At 34.2% G+C, this 24,488-nt stretch overlaps 1 protein-coding gene across 7 annotated transcripts in view; it reads right to left on the reverse strand.

Moving 5' to 3' along the window:
• Positions 1 to 24,488, reverse strand: part of LOC138182067 (rap guanine nucleotide exchange factor 2) — a 247,751-nt gene that overhangs the window by 111,272 nt on the left and 111,991 nt on the right. For 4 of the 7 annotated variants that reach the window (XM_069117598.1, XM_069117604.1, XM_069117601.1 and 1 more), the window contains exon 1: positions 12,882 to 13,163. The exons of the other annotated variants lie outside the window; for them this stretch is intronic. The gene's annotated coding sequence lies outside the window, so the exon portion shown is untranslated. Of the gene's footprint in view, positions 1 to 12,881; positions 13,164 to 24,488 lie in introns of those variants that run through there. 7 annotated transcript variants of the gene reach the window in all.

Consider the following 24,488-nt stretch of genomic DNA (forward strand, 5'->3'; position numbering starts at 1 on the left):
CAATGAATCATACTCGTAGAAACGTACGTAAGAAAGTTTGTACGAGTATTTCGAAACCGAAACCGTAAACCGTCCGTTATTTACCTCTACTTGCTTTTATGAAAATACAATATATTCAACGCCGATTTCGTACAGATATTTAAATCATCGTAATATTGCCACACGAATCAGAATGTAAATGTAAAAAATACTACGACTGACACAAAAACTTGCAAAAATTAAAAGCTATTGGGTTTTTAAATATTCAAATATTTTTTCTTCGTATAGAAGTCAAATGAATTAATTTGTACTAGAGAATTTTGAATTTTCGATACACGAAACGATACATAATCGTGTATTCTACAGCTGAAAGGAAGAAATTTTGAGCAAATAAAATTAATTAGTTTGATTTCTCAGTGCCTCCATTGAAATTCGCTGAAACGTACTGTCTTTTTGTTCAGCTTCAACGATTAATCTTTTAATACTAATACTATCAACTAAAAGAAACAGGTATACTTCGTACACGAATTTCTTGATACAAATTGTATAGGATTGTGTGAAGGGAGTTTCTAAATAAATTACAGATTTGTAAAATAATATACAAATTATACAACTCGTATAAACTCATAATTGAAATACACATATAATTAAAAATATTCTGAAATACCGAATTAAATATCGTTAAAATTGCTTCAGTAGTGCGTGAAACAAAGTCAAGCTTAAAAAAGTCGAAGAAAAAGGCCAATGTTTAATTTTTTAATGACGCAAATAGTAGTAAACCCGGCTACTACTCCATCTAATCCGTTTCGTAGTGTAGTAAACATTCTAAATTAAGTGACGGGGAAGGAAAAAGAAAGAGAAAGGGTGCATCCGCGTCTGTCTTATGTAACATCAGCACTCAAAGCTGTCAGGAAAGAAAGGCTAGGTTGAACGAGTCGAAATACTTCCTAGAAGCTTGTCGCACGTGTTCATCCTTCGCCAGGAAACAAGGAGCGTCCTATTGGCTACTGCTAGCAACTTAATTGCCAGGCTCTCGTAGAGGAAACAGCCTCGTTGACTGATCCGCCACACGTGTCGGAACCCTAGATTTTTCAGGGAAAACGAAAACGAGGAGAAAACGAAAATCTGGCAAACTTCGTTTGAATTACTTGCGTCTTCGATCGAGATAATTTGGAATTTTTCCAGGGAAGATATACGCGAAACAAGATTTGGATGGGGGAAATAGCGTTTCGAGTCGAACTATCTGATATCTAGACTATGGATGCATTTATTGAATGTCAATGCATTCATACAAAATTCAGAGATGCAAAAAATGTATAGTAACAAATGTACATTCAAGGTAAAGCATTTGTCATCGTAATCAGAGAGCGAAGAAAATTTCTGTTTCGTTGCTATTTCTTTGAATGTGTTCATAAATTTGCATAAATCCTCGGTCTAGTAGTTGGATGCGTCTTGTAATTATTTGTAGAAACTTGACATTGTTAATGAATATTTAGATTAAGAGCAAATATTTCACTCTTACTTTGTATCGTTGGGTCAGATGAAAATTGTTACAATTTTTAAGCATTTTACTTTAATTTATATTTCTTTGTTCCATACGATATAGACTCGTCATATTAATTGAAGATTCATTGTACAACATTTGTAAAACATTTTTACAAATATAACCATGGAAATAATCAGCACGACGCTCCAAAGAATATTTTCCACACGCCAGAAACAGCTATTTAAAATTAATAACGCAGCATCGAGTCTCCACTTGGACAGCTTGCCACAGATTTAATCAGATTAAACTCGTCACGGATTCGTCGACCATAAAAAGCCTGACGTTAAAAGTCAAACCATCTGACGAGCATGATCGATACTTGCATCGATAATCGGCGTCAATAAAATCAACTGCGCGTGTATAAGTCGGAGGAACATTCTGGCAAACATATTCACGACCGAGTCGATTTTATCATGCGTCGAACTCGATTAATTCCGCTCGTTTCGCGAATCACCCAATCGCGAATCCTGGGAGTTTCGGCGATCCCTAATATTCGTAATTGCAAATCGGTTGAAATCTACCAGTGGCAAGGAATAGCATGGTGGTATTTCGCCCTCGGATGAATTGATATCGAAATGACGTTATGTAACAAGGGTACGTCATCTCCATAGCGCAATTAACCCTGCGTCTGAACAACATCAAGGCTAAAGCCTCTGAAATTCGTCTGTTCGTGACCGCGTGAGTTATGCAGAATATCGACCGATGATGAGGCTTCTTCGAAGAAGAGGTCATTCGAATGAACGGAGAGAAAAAAGTATTAAGGAGTGGATATCATCATGACAAACAATGGATAAAGGTTAATAGGAATATAACAGTGAGTTTATTTATGAGATATGATATTTATTGATCCTTTTGTCCATTTTATCTTTGTATATTGATATAATATATTTTTAGATGGAACATCTGTCTAGGAATGTTTTTTTAGAAAGTTTCTTTGTTTGAGTGAGGGTAGTAGTCTTTGGAAGACTTCTTTTTTAATTAACAAGTATTTCTATCTATCTAAAGAAGATCAAGATAATAAAATAAAGACAGAAATCATCGACTCAATAATACCTTCCTCTGCTCAAGAAGTTTCTTAAATCTGAAAAATATGAGACAAATCCTCAGGATATTCATGATTTGTAATCTGAATTTTATATTATAGTTTTCCTTCAAATTATTAAGAAGCGTCTTTTTATCTTTCTATTTACGAGATGAAGATTGACATGAAATAATAATAATTCTACACCGATGATAGGATTGAAAATTTAACGTCGCTCTTACCTAAACGCGAAAAACAATTGCTCCAATTTCTAATTCACTCCTTGCCATCTATACAGTCAATAAAAGATTCCCAACAACCCCAATATTATCATTTCACGAGACAAAACCAGCTGACTCTGACCGTGCTAAATCGAGACTTTCCTTCTCTGGTTCTCTGTTTCAAGGAAGATTTAAATAAATTTGAATGTTGCACACGAGGCGGTTACCTTGTTGAAAAATTCATCGTCAAGGGTTGCGACGAAACGAGACACGACCCATGGAAATGGCAAGCGACGAATATTTCATCGAGCTCTCCAATCGAACGATCACCGTTGTTTATCTTCAATCAAAATAATCGCATTAATAAACGCAATCGTTTCACGTTTACGTGTTCTTGATGACGAAATTACAATCAGGACATTTTCTGCTGTGAAAAACTTCAGCTACATGGTCCGCGCGAATCGTATTGCGCTTCCAAAAAAAAAGTCAGTGAAACGACATGGTTTTCTGGACAAAATACATTCATCGATAATTGGCACATCGTTGACGGTATATCGCGAAACAGATTGTACACGTTTCTGCGTATTTTTCAAAAATATGTGAAATCAACTAACATGGAAAACGTCGGTTTACTTCTCTCACCCTCAAAGTTTAAAAAGTTAAAACTTCGTTCATTCATTATCGCTGCCCTATCCAAGGATAAAACAGTTATCTCCAGAAAGAATCAGATATTCGTGATTATTGCGTGAACAGTGAACATGTTAATTATGGCTGGCTGACGCGTTTTAGTATTGTTTCTGCACTGTCCAGACGGTGTTTCTACGCGATGTGATGCGATGCGCGCTCCACTTGAGAGAAATAAGAGGCCGCGCGCATGTACTCGCTCGTACGAGGCGAAAAAGCAAGAGAAACGAGGAAGCGGAGCAACGACGTGTAACAAAACGTGAGGAGAGCCGACAGAGCTGAGACTATGTACATATAAGAATCGACCATTCTGGCTCCGCTTGGAGAACGAATCGTTTGCTGATGTTACGTGCATGTACTACCATGTACTATGTATGTACAACCTCGCTTGAAAGTTTTAAGACATTTATTAATAATACAGCTGCAAGTAACTAGAATGAGACGCTGCAATAATTGCAGCAATTGGATCTGTCTCCAACAGTGTAAGCATTAGTCGAGTACTCGAACAAGAAAAAAATGATTTCAAAGTTTATAATTTGAAAATTCGAATTACAATCTGATTCCAATGTTACGTTTAGAACTGAAGGAGCTAAACGTTTCTTAAATCTTCGTGATACAAGAAATTACAAAAGTAACTAACGCGTAATTATTTCTCAAAATAGACGAAGATCTGAGATAGGGTTGCATTTAAATAGTGAAACAAATTCCTATTCAGACTCCATTCTTTTTAATGGTATAAATGCACAAGAACAGACTTCGATGTAATATTGGGGAGAAAAATTCAAATAATCTGCAAGCGCGCGCAAAATTGTTAAGTGACTTAAATAAAGGAGGCTTCTGTCAGCAATATCACGAATATCGCGATGTTCCTGTATATATGGCGTGTTTCGAAGTTTCTCGAAACTTCGAAGGCCGAAAGAAAAATTCACAACATCGCTGTAAAGTCATCGTCGGAGCGGAAGCGGAAGCGGAAGGAATATGGGGATCTTCGTCTCGCGAAAAGGCGATTCTACTCGGCGATGGGTTCGGAGTAAGACGAATTCTCGCTTCGACCTTAGAAGTCTTCGACGACTCTCAGACGAGGATCCCAGGAATGGCTAGAGAAAAAAACACATTTCCAATCGTGTACCACGCGCGTCGAGAGACTTCCGTCTTGCGTGGCACATACAGCCCTTTTCTTGCCTCGATTGCAGCTTGTAGCTTTTCCGCGAAAGTAAGCTCGACTTTGTAACGATACAATGCGTATGAAACGCACCGATGACTCGGTCGGTTAAGAAGCAGAAACTTTTCGGAACCGTTTTCTTTGCATTATTTCAGAAAGAAAGGAACGAGGTAAGCTAATCTTTGTTTCTGCGCGGTATTTACTTTCGTATAAAAAAGGAAATTAAATGAAATTAGTTCTCTTTGTTTACCTTTCTTTGTTTTTGAAATACAAAGCTTTGAATGTAGGTTAATAATTCAATTTCTCAATTCATGGATTGTTTTTCGTCTATTTAATTTTACATCTAGTTTTCTAAACGAAAATATTTTACCAGCAAAGGATAATTTGTGAAAAATCTAACTGACGATGAATCGCAACATGTATTACGTCTACTATAGTAAAACAAGTAATCTTTTTAACGTGATATTACCGAAAAGGAAAATTCACGACGTTCTTGAAAGTCACGGGAGACGTCTGTAAGTCGATCTTAAGCAGAGATATCGAGTGAACGAGAAAGGAGAAGTCTAGAAGTACGTGTTTTCCATCGGTTTCCCACTCCGCGTATGTTTTACGTCACTTCGAGACTTCTTTACCGAACCGTGACAAAATATGGCCACGAAAAACCATTCCGCGAGACTTCCAACACGTACAAATTACCAGCGTCCCATCGAACTGTAACGAAAAATTGCCAACTCATCTTTACGACCGCCGATATCGTACGAAAAGAGATACAATTGTATTTAATTTCTGTATAAAACGTAGCTGATTTTAATACATTTTGCGCTGCATGAAAATGAGAAATAAAGAAATGTTATACATAAACGATTGGTTCAACTAAAATAATTAATAATTATATTTGAAAGCAAAGATACATGTACAGATAAATTGGCAAATATTATTTTGAGAAATCAGATTTTCCAAATATATTGGTATCCAAATAATGTTATTTAAAATAAATTTACAGAGTAAATAATAAATAAAATCAAAATTTTACTTCGATATAAATTCATTTCTACGACGCCTACGCTCGAACGTGCTGAATAAGAAATGCTTATTTAATCTTCGATTTGATGTTATTTATGCACCGGGATTGAACTGTACTATATATTACGTTCTACCAGTTAAAATTTTGATTTCAATTGGAAAATTTGGTATTTTTCGTATTGTTTCCTGATTTCGATTCCCCATTGTGCCGATTATTTACGCATTCACGCACAGACTGAGTAATGGCAACCACACCGTTTTACTCTGTATGAGAAACTGTCGATTCACTACGTTGCACTTGAAACACTACATCCGCTGTACTATTCTGTAATAAAAGTGAACTCTCTGATGCATCGAAAATTCTACATTAGTAAATTAGTTCGTACCACTAGCAACCTTTATTGCATTTACAAATATATAAAATTCCTCTATAAAAGCAATTTTGTAATTTTTATTTGCATCTCTAATCTGTGTACATTATTTCTTTATTTATTTGTACAAGTTGTATAAAACATTTATATGTGCTTCCTTTATTCCTCAACTAAAATTATAAACTAGAATTGTTTTAGAAATGATGAAAAACATTTGCATATTTTTAATGATCCGATATTAATTATTTTAATCGGCTCGCTAGTTCTGATATTAATAAAGTGCACAATAAAATATACAATTTATATTTCCATCTGCATAGGCTTTCAAATGCACCGATATTCGTTAGATCTACAACATATTCCCCCGACCAGCATCGTATTCTCTCCAAAATGCGCAAAATTGATCGTAAAGAAACAAAATGAAATTTCGTTCCATTCACCTCCACCGAAACGAGGAGATTCATCCGAATAACTCGCTCAATTTCACCTACGCGACCATTCCTTTCGAATATTCGCTTGGAACGATGCCTGTAACTTCAAAACTACGACTATTTCGAGGCAGGAATGTCTCGGACGAAAATCTGAGACGAGAAACTAGCGGCGTTACGAATATTACAGCGACCGTGTCGGAGGAATTGCATCGACGTCGATAAAAATCAGAAACCGGCGGACGCTCGTTTCGTAACTTCCGTTTTCTCGTTACACGCGTTCGAATAACGTTCATAACCGAGGATAGGATGGAAGAGGCAACGTGGAAAGTATCCACGATGGCTGATGTTCGGCCAGCTTCGAATTCAGATGAAATCTACGGTGAAAGCGTTTTGGTTCGTACCACAATTTCGTTTTAATTGGTGACGAGATTTTTCTCCAACGCGAAAACTACTAGCACGCGATCGAAATTGTTCGCGTGAATTATGGCTGCTGAGACAAGAAATTTTTTCTTGCGGTTATAACCTTTCTATGAGATAATACAGGTTACAGGTAAGAAAAAGTTTGCAGAAGTTCGGTAATCTGATATGAATCATTTTGATTGGTTTAGTAGTATTTAATGTTAAAAACGTGCTCATTAAAATATACAATTTATGTTTCCAACTACACCAACTTTCAAACTGACACTCACTGCATCTCCAACATATTCCCCTCAGAGAAAAGTACCGTTTAATTTCAAACTTTTTTTTTTACATAGCATAGTGTGAGAGAAGCTCGGATAAATAGTTTTATAAATCGCACAGCTTCAGTGTCATAGTAAGTGACATAATTATTAACATTTATTTTCTATGAAGAGTTGAAAGTACGTATTTTTGTGTACCTGTACGAAAAATGCAAGAAATCTTGATGGGAAACATATCCTAACAGAGTATGTTCTTTACTATATTAGTAAACGAAAAAGGACAATTTGTTTATTTATTTAATGTTTTCTATTTATCGAATAATGTATTACGGATACATGAATAATCACAGAAAGCAAAATTTTAAAAGTGTAACTATTGTTAGTAAAAAAATACGAGGTATACGAGAATTAAAATGTACAATTGTGCGAAAGAGAGCCAGAAATGTGTAACAATACTCGTAACATCGTTCTACAATGTTTCATTGCAAAAGTCTGAAAATATAACAATTGGAACATTGATGATACAGTTGCTGCATGAGAACAACTTAAATTCTATCGCGAATTTCACTTCGTCCTCATCCACTTTATTGCAACGTTATTACTTGTTACTACTGTTGCGTTACGTTACACCATTGTATACTATTATTAGGTTTATCCTAACGTTATTACTGTCTTCGTTGTAACATTTCTTGCTTTCAAAATTTTTTCCAAAATATAACTGGTGTTTCAAGATATAAGTAATATAACAGTATAGAGCCACAGAACGTAATTGACCTACACATTTTTTACGAATTTTGCTATGTTACGTGTTTTACGATCGAAGCTAGTAAAGAAAGGAGTTTCTGTGCTGCAGTTTTATCGCGAGGCAAAACTCGTGCTAATATTAGAAATTAGAATCTTTATTAACGGTTTGTTAAACGTTGGTCATAAAAATAAAATTTAGTTCGTTTCGGAACTACTTATAAGCCAAAGAAACATTCAGCACGACATTATGTCAACAATTTGAAGTATAATAAATAATAAATGCAGCAGTTTTAAAATAAATCCTTCGCCTCAAAATATCCTACGATCAAACAAGTTTACATACGCGTAACGTGTTGAATTCAACATTTTTCATCGATGAAATATTTCCGGAATTTCAGGCAAAACTTAAAATAAACCCTTTAAAATATTTAAACACGAAAAATGTAGAATTTTTACCATAACCAAATAACCTTCCAAAAATTTCTGATTTCCTCATTTTCAATGCAAACCATCGGTTCTCGTTAGCAATAATTTTGAACATCGGATCGCATATTCGCGGGAATTTCGGCGAATTTCAAATTGAAATGCAATCACAGAGCGGTGGTTGCTGTCAGGTTCGAATTCGAATGAATCGCTGGTGCAGCATCACGTGGCAGAATAATGTCAATTAGGTCAAGGATCACGAACGCGTGCTCAAAAGTGCAAGTGCACTGTGCACACCGCGGGAAGTTCCTGTTGACACACATATTTTTCTAGCCAGAGCAAACACGAAAAAAAGTAGGAAAAAATACAGCCGACCGAGATCGTAATTTACATCTCTTTGTTGGGCTGTTCGGAGTCCCGTGAGAATTTTGTTTAATGTTAAAATCGTTCGCAAAAAAAAAAAAAAGGAAAAGGAAGAAGAGAAGGAGGAAGAATAGAGAAAGGTGAAAGAGAGAACAGTAGAGTTTTAGGATGCGTCAAAAATTATTTCGAATACATTAACCTTTTCTGAATCCACACTCTATTGTGTTCTGTGGAAAAGAAAACGACCATACACGATGATACGACGTTAGTTGTATCGGCGATTAATAAAACAGGGCGTGACTAGGAAGTTCAGCACCAGCTTATGAACATTTTTATTGCGGATAAAGTGTGGCGACAGCGGGAAACTTTGATAAAGTTTTTAAAATGAACTACCAAGGCTGTTTCGTTTAAATTGATAGATTTTCATAAAGCATCGACGAAATAATGCAGTATTTTATAGCGCCTACGATGTATTGCAATTTTTAATGGATTAAGACACTGGTTGTTATAAAAGGTATAGCTACTTCACATCTGAGATTGTACAATTATTTATTATATTTTTGTTAAAGATCATCAGTCTCTTCATTGCGAATAATATTTGTTCTAACATATTGCCCGTTTATTTTCTTTCTTTGTTTCGCTAAATCTTTTGTCAAAATGTAGAAAAGCAGAAACAGAACAGAACGGTTGCAACATTACGATTAGATATTTGAAGAGATGCAAAGTATTCAAACATGAATTTATTAGGACTAGAAAAGATATTTACTATTTATATAGATGTTTATTACTTTAAGTTTAAGAAAAATAATATGCTGCTCGTAGATTTATATTTTTAGAAATTACGTTTGAGTTGAATAAATATTGAAATTAGACACGTTCAAGTATGACGATGTGCAAAAGTATAAAATCACACATCAACTGAAAATGTTTTACTTTGATGAATTAATAGATTCGTCATTACCTACTTCTTAAGAAACATTAAATCCAAGCATTAATAATTATTGTAGATTTTGCTATTCTCTATTCAATTTCTCACACAGCAGGTTACTCTTATTTTTCTTATCCCCCTTCCTCTTCTGACTCAATCTAAATGATCCCATAAATTTCCTGTTACACTTAGATTGGAGTTCTATTTATCACGGAATTTCTAAAAAAAAGTTGGTGATTTAAGGAATTGAAATATTCTCAATTGTCATTATAATATCAGTAACTTATCATCAGATGGTTTAAAAGATTTCCGCACTATATATGCCAATAATCCTGATGAAGCGGAAATATGACTAAAATTAAGTTGAACGAAATGATACTGTTCAATTTTTTAGTTAATCCACTTTACGTATTCATGTTCCACATAATTTCAGACAACCGCCTGGTTTATCATTGCAGAATTATTCTCGCGAAGAAATTTTAATCTTTCTCCGATCTCGCAGTTTTAATCCGACATTTGTTTTCAAATATCACGAGAGGGAATTTCTCATCAGGCGATTAATTACGAAACAATTAATTGTATCCACCGAGCCTGTATCTCTTCGATTTAAATTATTTCGTCGTTTATACGCGCGCGTAATGTATATCGATAAAATCGTGCATCGTCAAAGGATCTAAATTCTATGAAACTCGCTGATTATCAGAAAACGAATTATACAATGCCAGGTAATTTATCGTAATTCTCCATTTCCACGATTTTTATCAAATTGCTTGTAAAAATCAATAATGACACGGCAAGAGCCATATATATTTAATATTAAGAAAATATTATATAAAAAATGGGAGAATTTCTGATCATATCGAAAATACAACTTCTATATTTGAAGTCTGAAAAATCAAAAGTATCTCCATGTAGAAAAAATATTTACAAGTCGATCATTTAAGACAAATTGAAGAAAAAGTTTGAAAATTTTGTTCGAATTCTTTCGCGACAGCTTTTTTAGAGATTTAGTAAATAAAGTTAAATTTAATACGGGAAATTCAAAAGTCTGTGACTTTTTGAATAATATCTCTAGAAATAATATGTTATAAAATTAAGCACAGCAAAAAATTAAAGGTTCAGTTTTTATTTACGAGGTAATTAACATAAAACGATAAGATTACCGATATTAGACCTCTAAATTTTGTATTTTTTAATATTACCTTTTCTATAATAAAATGTAATAAAAATAAACTTGACCGAAATTACGTTATGTTAAAAACTGACTAAAAAAGAACTTTTTAAATTTTCCTTTAATATCGTAAATTATTGAAATCGATAATATTTATTCAAGCCTTAATCAAAAATAATTGTTTATTGCTACTAATAAATTACTTTCAGTTTACAAATACAATGTTAATATCGCCGATAGTCGTCTATTACTTCAAGGAAGAGCATATGGATATTATAAAACGCCGATATATTGCGTAACAACGAGGGAGAACGACTGATTCACGGTAAAAATGGTGGCAAATTTATCTTCGATATTCGCGATAATAAGGGGTTGATTAGATACGCGTATTTAATTAGGTTACTAAATTAACGCAAGACCACGTTGCAAGGTAAAATTCAACATTCTCGATACGATCTGCCGTGTTTAGAAATACTTCAAAATTCCTTTGGAAAGAACAAAATTATTATTAGCTTGACGCGAATAACATTTCCTGTAATTGACTATGTAACTTCCTAACTAATTTTCAATGTTTTACGATGAATCATCGTTTTTATTCGACGTTAGCTCGTTGCTGGAGATACAGCGATCTTATCTCGAGCAATAAAAGAGACTCTACAGTTGATGGACAGATAATAGAGAAAATTTTAACCTCATTATCGAATAAGTTTCTTTCTTAACCTACCTCGATTCTATCTTTGCTTCTTTTTAAAACAAGAATATTATTGGACATACAGCTTTTTAAAGCACAGAAAAGATAGATTTATAAATAGTATACAGAAGCATTAGTATTATGAGTGATCGATTTATCACGCTTCATTTTCGTCTATTTAATTTTCGTCCTGATATAACAATAACGCTTTCATAAAGTAGCAGAGGTCACACAAAGCGAAACAGTACAATAAAAAAGATCAACGTAAGAACTTTTCAGTTTTCTAATATATGTGTACCTGTTAACCAGAACCATCTAAACGATTATGCAATATTGGAGCAACCAAAAAGATGCTTATAACACACGTGACAAAAATATTCATTTCAAGTAAACAATATCACGTTAACCCTTACGCGATTAATCACTGTTCATCGTTCAAGCATCCCGCTATAAACAGACACCGACCTCGTTTCTCGATCACTTTCAAGTGTTACACGTACAGCGGCTTGGCAAGGCATTTGAACACTTACCATGGAAAATTTATATAGTTATATCGTATGTGTTATAAAAAAAAAAACCTATTTAAATTTCACTATCTGAATATATATTTCGTATGTTCGTTTCATGTATTCGAAAGATACAAGTAAGAAATTAAATATTCTGAATAGCCTATAAAAGCTGCTATTTGAAGAAATTCGTTACCGGAGAAAATGGAAAATTTGTCAATATATTGTCATGAACTTACACCTAGTAACTTATTTTACAAATTTATATTACTTATATTACGAAGTCTTTTCAGTTAAATCTTTCTTAACTTTTGTTACGAATTTTCCGAACAGGCCGCGAATATTTATGTAAATTCATATTTTGCGAATGTAATATTAAAAAAGTTAAAGCTAAGCAGAGAACCGTTTTACCTACTAAACATTACAACAAATATTATACTTTGTGTATTTTACTTATTTTTGCATACATATTATATATATTCTACACATCTTCAAATTTTCCATTAATGTATAAAAATCTGGTCTATTCGTACCAATGTACACAGTGCTACTGAAATTTCAAAATTTTCTTTCTACATACCACACACGACACATATACAAACATTTTCTACGATAAGTACACGACTACTTTCCTGAGACGCTGTATCTCGAGCCTTACATCTCTACTACGATGCGAATTGGCGCGATGTCGCGCAGCGTCCTCTGTAAATGGCGCATAATTAGTCGAATTTAAAGTTGGGGCGCGTTCCGGTGCGTAGAAACGAGGCTTGCGTAAGGGTTAATAATCATCGTAAAATCACGAGGTTCGTCTCTCACGCGTCTCTTCTCTCTCTCTCTGGCGTCGCCGGAGGTAAATATAATCTGAAGCACGTCGATCGATCAGCCTAGTTCACGGATCGTGGATGCACACGAGGCCTTGTCCGACCGGCCAAATAACCTGTCCGTTGCAGCTGCTCGGGGTAATCCACAGATGATTGCACTTCTCCACGGGGAAAACAAACACACCGAGGGACCACGTTATCGAGTCAACAAACCGCGACTACCGACGAACCGGTCGCGCGCAAATCACCCAGATATTCATCGGATATACACGTGTGGCCGTTCGTAGATCGTACCAATGCATGACACGAACAGCGAAGACACACATCGATCGTGTATCGTCAATAAAACGACTACTAATTTTCATCCCCGAAGTACGCGCCACGGCGTCCGAAACTATACTGCCACTCCCGCGCTGCCGCTCGCCGCGCCACGGTCGCGATACCTGCGCACTCTGTTGGTGATTCTCGGTATTAACGTTCGAAATTCTTATTAGGCTCCAATTTTAAAATTGCGTTGACAGTAATTAGTTCGTTTTTGGTGAGAAAGATATGTGCAAGGTGCTTTTCGATGTTTTGACAGATTTAACAGTGTAGCATTTTAGTGTTGATTGAGAATAAGAAGGATTGTAACAAGTTTTAATGTGGGAAGATCGAGTGGTAGTGTATATGTATTATGAATACTTATGCAAGGAAATTATGGGGTTTATAATTGGAGAGTGAATTAATACGAGATTGTTGCATTGATTTGAGATAATGGATAGTGAGAATAACGCGTTCCAATGTAGTTAGTTAATTATTATAACTTGTTACAACTTAATCTAATACTTGATTCTTGATACCTTCACCTGTTAGTTTCCTTTCAAAATTCACACTGTCAAACGTTCATCAAGCTGCATATATCTTAAGTTTTTTTATACGTATAACTTGATCCCAATGCCAAATCGATATTTTTATTGATTTCGTCGTAGTTCGTTTATTGCAAGTTATTATAATTTAATAAAATTCGGTATTACAAAAAAACGTCTTTAAACTTGATCCTTTCAATTTTTCTCCGAAGTATTAACACCCCTATCCTCCGTCAACCTCCGCATATATCTAACTGTTTTCCACGCATACATTAAAATGAATCATTCGAAAAAACTAACGGCAAGACAGTTCAGCGACGTTGGCGCGTTACGCGAAGGACATCCGTTCGGAAACGGATGAAATATTAATTTCGAAGGGCAAGGCCGCCTGGCCTCCCCTGTTCCCGTAAAATTTAATAACTCACGTACATAGAAGTGAAGTTTGAGTAGTGCTCGACTCGTGGCGGTCGTTCGACGCACTGCTTCCAGGGAAAAAGGGTAAAAAAATGTGGAAAAAATAAAACGAAACAAAAAGGCAAGGCAAAAGCGGAGGAGAGAGAAGAGAAGGGCGAAAGGGTGAGATTCTGCTGTCACTGCAGAAGGTCGGACGCACGCTCCATCGTCGTCGTACGGAAACGAGTAAATTTTCTACTGCAAATAAAACTTCCAGCAAAAGGGTCCATCGTCGATTAAAGCGGCGGAGGGGAAAAATGAGATACGTAAAAGCTTTCCACGACGCTGTTTGCTTTTCCCGTTTCATCCCTTCCTCGTGAGCATACGAACAAAAAGTAAAAAAGCAGAAAGATATATACGTGTTTCGACCAGCTCCTGTCCTCGTTGATTCACCGTCGCCGATCTTAGTCGCGCCAAGAAGCAATTAAAAAAGTGATTAACCACGAGGGTGCTGCGTCTTCCGCCATCAAAAGTTACGTTCAAGGTTGTTCTGCTTTCGATTTATAAAAGGAGATACATCCTAGACCGTACAAGCTATTGTCTGATCCCAGTTTTCATATTTATGAACACTATCTTAAGTACCATCCTAGATAATTGAGATGTGATAGTCTTCTATGTACTGATTATATGCAACCTGTTATTTAACTTAGAAATGGAATTGTACAAGAAACAGAGTCGAACAACATGCTATCGTACATTTATGAGCGCTATCACGGAAACTGATGGAGTGTTTTCAGAAAATTTGATTTTCATTTAATTCGTTTATCTTTTTCTATTCGATAAACTTTAATTCTTTCCTGTTTTGTTAGTAAATTTTATTTTTGAACTATTTCCGAGTTCTTTCTTGATTATTTTATTTTCTTGTATAATACAATTATAATTAGTACTATTATAATCACGTGAAAAAGAATTAAGAGAAAATAACGAAAACTTTGCGTCGCAAGATTACGTTCTACTTCCGCATCCCGTTTAAAAAAAAGAGGGGAAAAAAGCATTCTTTAATACGAAGAAACTAGCGGGAAGTGAACGGAGTCCGCCGTTCCTATTTCCAACTGCTCAATTCAGACACAAGTCTTACGGTCGCCTCAAGGCCGAGATACGAACGAAATGAAATTCTTTCAGGCCACATTTCATTAAAAGACATTAAGAATGCCCTGTTCAGTGCAAATGAAATCGCAATTATGCATGCACCGTAACTTACAAACGTGAGCGAATAGATTCGAGCGGCTGTCCGCGCTTTTCGTTTTAAATTACTAGTATTTCGTCTAAACAGCCAGCATCCCTACCTGCTTTACATCGCAATAACTAACAGAACAGCTTGTCGAACGAAACGTTTAAATTGCAATTTATCTGCGCTCGTGAAGAGATAAAAGAAAATTTAGCGTTGTTTACTTTTAATTCAACTCTTCAGAAGATTATACCGTATACACCTCCGTTTATAACTATTAGGATATCGAGAGAAAACCAGAGTAAATTTGATTAGTTATTAGGAAATTATTAAACTTCATTTGGAAGATCAGACTCTAAAGAAAAACTCTAGAAAAAGACTGTGAAGAAACTGGCTGAATGATTAGAAGTATTGCACTTTATACACGTAATTCTTGTTGTTATGCGATTATAATTTCCTTATATAAAATTTACTTAAAAACAAACATGAAAATAAATTATCGGACCGATTGAATCAACAAACAAATGTATCATTGAATCATTGAACAATAAACGAAGTACTTAATGGCAACTAATTAATTAATTAGAGAACATTAGAATAAAGGCAAACTTAGAACGAGAGTAAAAAGGACAACACAACGAGCTGGAGGATATGTTTGAAAAGTCAACAAAGAAGACATTTAAAAAGCAGGCGTAGTTTTATAAAAGTCAAAGGTAATTCTTCAACGAGAATAAGGCAAAGATACAACCGCAAATTAAATCCTCTCCTCCTAAATAAAAATAGAACTACCAAGCTTCGAGTAGGAATCTTATTCAGAAACTTTATATAACTCCTGTATTATTAACTGATACTTCTAAGTGTGTATAGTAATTGATAAATTACGAATCGAAGGAAACACAAAGGCTTTCGTCAGAAACAATGTATCCTCCGGTTTATATTGATACGTTTTGCATTGATAAACGACTGACTATACGGCCTCTATTTTAGAATGCAAATGTATACTTGTTGAAACTAGCAGACCTCTATCATGGATAGAAGATTCATTACTTCTCAACTAGTTCTGGTAATTCGTGTCAATCCACATAATGCTCCTCATATCCCGTGCGGGTACGCGTTCCCTTTCTATTTTCAACTCGCGTGCTTCAATTTCGTGCTCGTTTAATGCGCTACTTTTGCCGCAGTTTCCATTTGATATTCCCCAAATTCTGATACCAATATTGTCATTGATTGAACTGCTATTTCTCCTGTTATAATGTCGGATTGCATTTCAAGTTGCAGTGACTTTTATAATTCAACTATTTGACCAAAAATTTATCCTTTTCCTAGAAATCTCCACGATTATTGTAGTCGTGAGATAATACGGATTATTTCAATGCATGTTTGTATTTTTACTTTATTATGTAATTAAATTGTTATTTAAACTCGAACGTATTTTTAATATTAATTGATCACACTTATATTCATCTCATATAATATATTTTTCTTCTTTATTTCAATATTTATTTTTCGTAATATATTTTAACGTTTGAAACTTTGGTAGGTAGGTTATACAGGTTGCTAGAAGGTGCCTAGTACTAACAGAAAATGTATATTCTTAAGTTGACACTTCTGATTTTAACTTTATCTCGTAATAATCCTAGGACCTGAAATAAATTATTCCAGCGCTTGCAATTTTTTCTACCGTAATCCACATGGAATTTATATCCCTTCTTACTAAAAATTTCATTTTATCTTCATTTTCTACCTTCATTTTACATTTCACTTATACTTTTCTGTCACATAGGTAGCATCGTTTACCATTTCAATTCCTCCAGTAACACTTTCATCGCGTGTGAAAATCTATGAATTTCGTTGCTAAAAGCAATATTTAGATTAAAGAGAATCGCTTGGAAAAGTAGCATGAAGCGCATCTTCCCGACGCGCTTTATCCAAATAGATAGCGTAGATATGCACAAGACCGCACATTGCGCCGGTGTTAGAATATCGCACAGGGCAAATATTATCGCAATCACGCCTCTGATTACGAGTTTGTTCGTGCCGGGGCAATTAAGGCATGACTCGTACACAGTCCCTCTCTCGTGAAATTCACGTTAGATAATATGCATATGTTCCTTTTTTCAACTCTTTTCAGTGTCTGAGAAAGCCAAAGGATTCGAATGACTCTCAATGAGTCGTCGACAGATAAGACGCGTGAGAGCAAAGAAATTAATTAGATTTTCCGTGAAGGAACACTTTTAACGAATCTATTAAAAGTTTAGCGTATATCTGCCTGCTATCGCGGAAACTATTAATATTTAATAAATTCGTATATATTTACTGCATACAGAGTATTAAAAAATCTAGAAGATGTTTATCACGGCTTTGTAATTCTAGAAATTAAAACAGCGAAGAGAATTCGCGTGTAAAATAGAGTTTTGTAGAGTATTTTTCAAGTTATAAGCAATTTTATTTTATACCACAGATACGATTTCTTCAACACTTTCTGTATGTAAACGTACATAAATATTAGGACACTTCGTAGAAAGCGAGGTAAGATTATTAGAATATTATTAAAACCTTTCGAAATTATTATCTCATTTGAAATCCTATATTTATTACAAATCTAAATAGAAATTCTAGAATCTTTCACAAATAAAGAATTTATACATTCAATGTTATAGTAAAGATCTTGCTTCTATCTATAACAAGATTACGTTTCATCTTTCGTTTATATTTGCTTTCAATCTTAGTATTCGTCGCAATTGTCACTATACCATCAACGTAAAATTAAATTGCTTATAACTTGAAAAATAAACTTCAAATGAATGTTTGTATAGGAACTGTCTTCGTTATCTTGATACCTGGGATCACACTATATAAATATTAGCCATTTTTTTAACGCCTTGTAGAAGAAACATCGAAGATGATTGCAAATCCATTTGAGATCATAACAGATTCATAAACGATAATCTTATTATTATGAGATAACTATCATGTGACTTAAGAACAGTCTCGCCTCGTTAAATTGTAAATTAAACTTCTATTAGTCGTATGATTCATTCTTTGTTCCTGAAGACCTTTAACTAGAATTTCGCGACTGGTTTTATCATACTTTCTCGCATTCTCGCGCGGATAAAATTCTTGCCTTAATTAGATCGTGAAATGAATAAAAATTACAATGGGCAGAATGGGGACGCAAGGCGTTGAACCACGTTCAGCGAAGATTTCTGATGCTTTTGGGAATATTATCTAACAAAATGACCGTTATTATTTCCTCGAACAGATAGATTTATTTTTCCTCACAAAAATGATTAATTATTGTAATTTTCATTATTCGTTATTATATATATTATGTCCCACATTTATTAAAATACCGCTTTCTACTTTTGCGAATAAAAGCAAAAAAGATACATCTGATTTATTTTGATTTTCATATATCACCGTATACACGAAGATATCATTTAATTAATAGAATCAAAAATCATTACTCTCCGTTTAAAAAACAAATTAAAACCATCTCATTTACTGCAATTGCATTTGTTCACAAAGTAGTCATCTTTATGCAGACTTATTCAAAGCATGAAGTAAATCGTTGATGAAATAATTCTGCGACATAGTATCTAAAACGTAAATTAACGTGTACGGTAACTACTAAAAGCTTGTTGTACAAAACAGCATACGATGAGCCTTTTCTGTACCTTCGACAACCTATTCCTTAGAAAACGTCCCCTGCTATGTACTCCAGCCAGCGGTTCCCTCATTAATGAAGGCTTAATTAGCGTGCTTCGCCTTTTTATCCGAACGATAGTCGCTTCCGGTTCCGCTTCCTTGGTCTTCCGCATCGAGTAAACGAGCGAAGTCGAATTGCTTGGCTATCGTTGCTCAAGAGTATTAGAGCAACCGTAATCACCGTAGAAACGATCGAGTCGATACGAGGATCTCCGACGTTATTACCATTAAATGGATTATCAAATGTAAATTAAAACGAATAAACTATCCCACGTAATGTACGTACGATATTAAAAGTTTTCGTTCCGAGGAAATAGCAATCCTAAATTTCCTTCGAGTTCGAGAAATTATTGCTGTTCGAGTTTAGTATGTTATGCTTCACTGCTTCCTGTTAGTACTAATTGAGTCATTTTTCGTACCTCTGTACATATATTCTAACAGTTTACTTCCATCGTACTTTGGATGTGTTTCAGAAAAGGCGTTGGAAGTAAATTAGTTTAAAAACCGGAAGGAATCGTAAAATTGTGTGGCTTTTTAAAATAATTTCTTTGGTTTTCTATCATTGATTTATATCATAAATCTGCAATATTGTTTTATTATTGTTGTTAAGTATTTTAAATCATAATGGAGGTTTGCTTCAACTACACATAAATATTTTCCAAGGAACATATGTACTTCCGCGTGCATAATTCTTTCATTCTCACGGTTATCTACATATCTTCTTGAATGCTTATTTTCTGTTGGATTACTTTTTTCCAAAACTTGAATTCATCGACTTATTTGCTCTACTTGAAGTAGATTATTAACGTAGACTTAAAATCTCTTTATCATATTTACGATATGATTATGCTACATAAAAGTGCCATTTTTATCATAGATACCATTTAGCATTTTGATTAATCATTCCATCATAATTGAACCCTTTAATATATCTTAACACTTTAATGCGCCATTTATAAATCTAAATGGTAATTAAACGAAAAAAAGGAGGAAAAGAAAGCTAGCACGCGATCTTTTTCATCGAAATGAATACAGGAATCGCGAAATCTGGTTCTACCTCTGGAAGAAGCTTAAAAGGAATTCTTTTTTCCTTCAGGCGTTCGCTCTTTTTGCTGAAGAAAGCCGGTTCTCTTGAATCTACTGATAACAAAAGTTCCATTAGCAGATCCATCTTTACTTTGGCAAAACATCCTCTGCAATCCTTCTGCTCTTATAGCTGAACAGGAAAAATAAAGAAAAAAACGTCGCTTATCCTGAATCTCGTGAAAAAAGTCACGCTTGAACATTTGGGACATTATTAAAAGCGAAAGCTTCCTTACATCAAAAAGTTTTCAAACTAGGTCTCTGTCATCCCTAAACAACACCAAAGACGATTACGTCAATTTGATTAAGCCAAAGAGAGAAAATAATTCATTGCAATATAATACTAAAATATTTTTTCTACGATAATAAAAATTGTGTAGATTTCCAACAGTATATTTTTGTGAATTTAAATGATTCTGTTTTATAAAATATATAAACAAAAAGTATGTTTTTGTTCTTATTATACATATAAATGTATCTTTCATATTTCTTTCATTCCGATTTCTTTGATACAATGATAGAAATTCGATTTCTTTCATGTTCTACTTTAGAGCCAAAGATTTAAACAAGTATTTCTTTATACTTGTCGTGTTTGATTTACATATACGTAACGATGAAAAAATCTATCAATTCGTCCCTGTATCAATTTATCCCAGCTTCCTGCATTTAATAAGCTAATAATTCTTACTAATAATTCTATCCTTGACGCGTCATTAAAAACTAATTCAATAAAAACCACTTCGATATTTCCGTTTCCACACCCTCCGTGCTTTCAATATCATTTCTGTAAAACGGAAATTCTGTATTCATAAAAATATTTTTTCATTCTGCTATCGTTACCTGGGTAATATTCATAAAATATCTATCGTGCCCAACACCTATAAAACTTCCTCCCTCTATCCATCATCTATAAAAATAAAATTTTCACACTTTTCACCTTTGATATTCGCGAATGATTTTTTTTTTCGTGGTTACTCGCGTGGAACGTGCGGATGTATCTACTCACACGGTCAATTAAAGCTGAAGAAACGCCTTAAGAAATTGCATGGCTCTAAGGACATCTGATTAAACGTTCGACAAGACGAAATATCTTCTTTGAAAGATCTCGCGATTTTCCACTTAGCCTCTACGTCGTTAAAGAAGGAACGAGCGATTAGCTCGTTAATAGATGTAGGAGAATCAAAGGCGTTATGGAAACTCTTTTCACGCCACGCTGACAGTCCCGTAATTTATACAGTGTATCTGGTTATACGGGCAGACGAGACGATTTGGACAAGTGAGGAAAGAAGATACGGGGCTAGACGGTTCGATAAGACGACCTGAAATCATGCAGGTACCTACAGTGTCACTCAGACGAGCTGTTCTTCGGGCTATGAAGCAATCCTTCACCGTGTACAAAGTTTGTTGTGCAGAGTTTATTCAACGCACAGAATTATGGTGCGTTGTGTATACACAATTTGGATTAAGTACTAGGCTTTGGTAGAGATATGAAAGTTGAAGAATTTTTATGAACGATAAGATTACGAGCAAGTGTGTTTGTTTAGTTGGATATTTATAATATTCATAATTGTTGACTCCACTAAGTTATCTATAAGATATAAAACTTAATACATTGAACATGATATTTATGTAGATTCGTAATTCTACGATTTTAAATATTCCTAATATTCTCGACTTTTTCTCAGTGATATCAAATTGATAAAACAATAAAAAAGTCGATCTAATAGAAACATAATCAGTTAAATTTGCGAAATCTTCTATTAAAAGTTAAAACTTCTATATATTCACGCGTAAGATTGTTCGTCTCGTTCACAAATAATAAAACAGCTTTTCCAACACTTTATAAGATACTTAATACAAAGAACTGAGAGGAATAAAGTACGAAACGAAATATCGATTATACAACATTAGAGCGAATAAAACTGACACCAAATTTTATGAGTCGTATTAAAATTGAAACGACAATGGCGAAGAAGTTTGAAGAAGAAAAAATGTAACTATTCTGCGTGTAAAAAAGCAAAAACTTCTACGACAAAATTCGTCACAATTTCTAACCAGTTTCACATTACTTCTGTTCGTCCGTTCGCTCGATTCTATCTTGCGTTTCTGTTCGCGTATTTCCTATTGCATGATTCATTTTTCCAATTTTCCTGTTTCTCGTTATAAAAGCAACAGTATATTCTAGGTGTAGTTCTAAGTAAAATTATTACAAGCCGTGGCCGAGAATGCAAAATAACGAAACCTAGAAAGCAATTGCAATTGCAGCGGCGAATGAAATTAATGCAATTTGCTCCAGTGAAACTTTCTTGCTACTTGTGCTTAGCCGTGGCCTATCATGAAACATAACAAAGTGAATTTTACGATCGCTTTCAATTTATGTTTACGGGTTACGAGCAAAGCACTTTTTTACATAATTATATATATTTTACTTTTATTGTACAAATTTTCCTACATCTTTATTATCAAATTGTGTCAGAATAGATTGCAAACGAAAGTAAGAGCTCCGTGTTATATAAACATTCAGGTCGTAAATGTTTTATTAAAATTTTATGACGGAAGTACAGACTGGTTTATGGAAGAATTTTTTTACTCGACTTTTCTTTCTAAATCTTTTCCAAATACATTCACCGAAATAAAAGAAAATCGATAAGAAGTACATAATAGGATAGAAATCAATTTTTCACTAATCACCGAAAATTTTGTACTTCGAAATGGAATTATCGTCGCGGTATCAAATAAAAAATGCATTTATTGTCTCCTGTTTTTCTTCGCATTTCTCTTGAGATGTTTTGACAAGATATTTATGAAACTACATGTTTTACTTTATCCTGTACCTCCTACTAAAAAGAAAAATAAAAAAAAACATGACAAATCTAAAAACTTTTTTAAAAGGACCTAACAAGATATTTGAGCAAAAATTCACCAAGATATTATCAAATAATATTCGCGTGTACCTATTTGCGAACTCGAACAATCAACAACAACATAATTTTTTCTTTTCTTAGTAATTCCGTAACATCAATTTCATTATCTAGGATGGATTCACGGTAAAAGGAAGCAATCAATTAATAAAAATTAAGAGAGTGCCGATTGATTTATACGAGAGAGCAATGAGCACCGGCAACGGCACCACTTAAATTACAAGGAAATATTTTTCCTAGACGATCGAATTACCCGCGATCAAAGGGCTTCTTGGAGAAATTGAGATCGCGAGTAGCACCACCATAAATTGCAGAACCGATCGCTGCGTTTACTTAATCGTAAATGGTATTACTTCTCGGTAACTTGGGTCTACGAGACGCCGTTTTGGAAATGTGTTAAAAATTTCTCGACCGTATCTTTTCCTAACAATAGTTGAGAATTTTCTTTCGTTTTCACGATCAACCGTTTTCAACGCACCGTCATATTTCCTCTTCTTTTCATGCTCTCCATCTCTGTATTTTTCTCTCTTTTCTTTTCTCTACCTTATATACCTAGTATTTTATATCGTTTCAGTCTTCTGTTCGGGAATGTACACGATGTTCCAGGATTACGAGTAATATTTAGTTTAAATACATATTAACAAAGGATGAAGAATAAATATAGATTAACTTCTTAATTTGGCGAAGATAAAGTATTATGATAATTTATTGTTATATTGGACAACGTTTGTTAACGAGTAATTTCATAACAAGGATAATAAAAAGATACGGCGAAAAAGATTTAATATAAATAGAGCGATTAAAAACATCTGTCTACCTAAAACATTCTACGTATTTAAACAAAGTATCATTCATATTACGATTCAATCGTAAAATCATTAATTTCTTCCGTGTACTAAAACGCAACTCTTTAACATCGATTTGAAAGATCTGCTTACCCAAAAAGTCTCTTGAAATAAGAAAGGTCTTTTTCGCATCAATCGAATAGTGAGACGTTATACAGAAGGTACACAATCGCATTTTACATATTTTAATGCAATTTTAGAATACGAAGTTTTGTTAGTCTACAATTACCTGTTCAGCCTTATAATTACAACATAACTTGGGATTTTTAAATTTTCTATCGACGTACATTATAGAAAATTCTACTAAAGAAATAATAAAAAATTTATGTATTCTTATCGTTCATAGTAGTCAATACATATACTTTATTCTTTATTTTATCTTTCCTATCAGACAAGAACGTTACCACTATCATTAACCCAATTACATATTCTTTTGTTATTATATAGATCTTCACCTTGTCTTTCCAGTAGCTTTCGAATCTTCTCGTTTCGAGGCGCGACTAAAGCAGTTGTATGGTACAGTCACAGAGAAAATTGTCCGCAATTTATATCTGTCTCGTAAAACACCATCTTTGTTGCACACTGTATACTCATATCATGTGTGTACTACATAAGTACGTAATACATATGGGCAAACGTATAGGCTACGGGGATATTGTATTCCTACACGTTCGAAAATTTGATATTCGTACGCTATCTT

The sequence above is a fragment of the Bombus flavifrons genome, chromosome 7 (assembly GCF_040668555.2).
Source record: "Bombus flavifrons isolate JBK064 chromosome 7, iyBomFlav1_principal, whole genome shotgun sequence".
In the NCBI taxonomy this organism is placed as follows: domain Eukaryota; kingdom Metazoa; phylum Arthropoda; class Insecta; order Hymenoptera; family Apidae; genus Bombus; species Bombus flavifrons.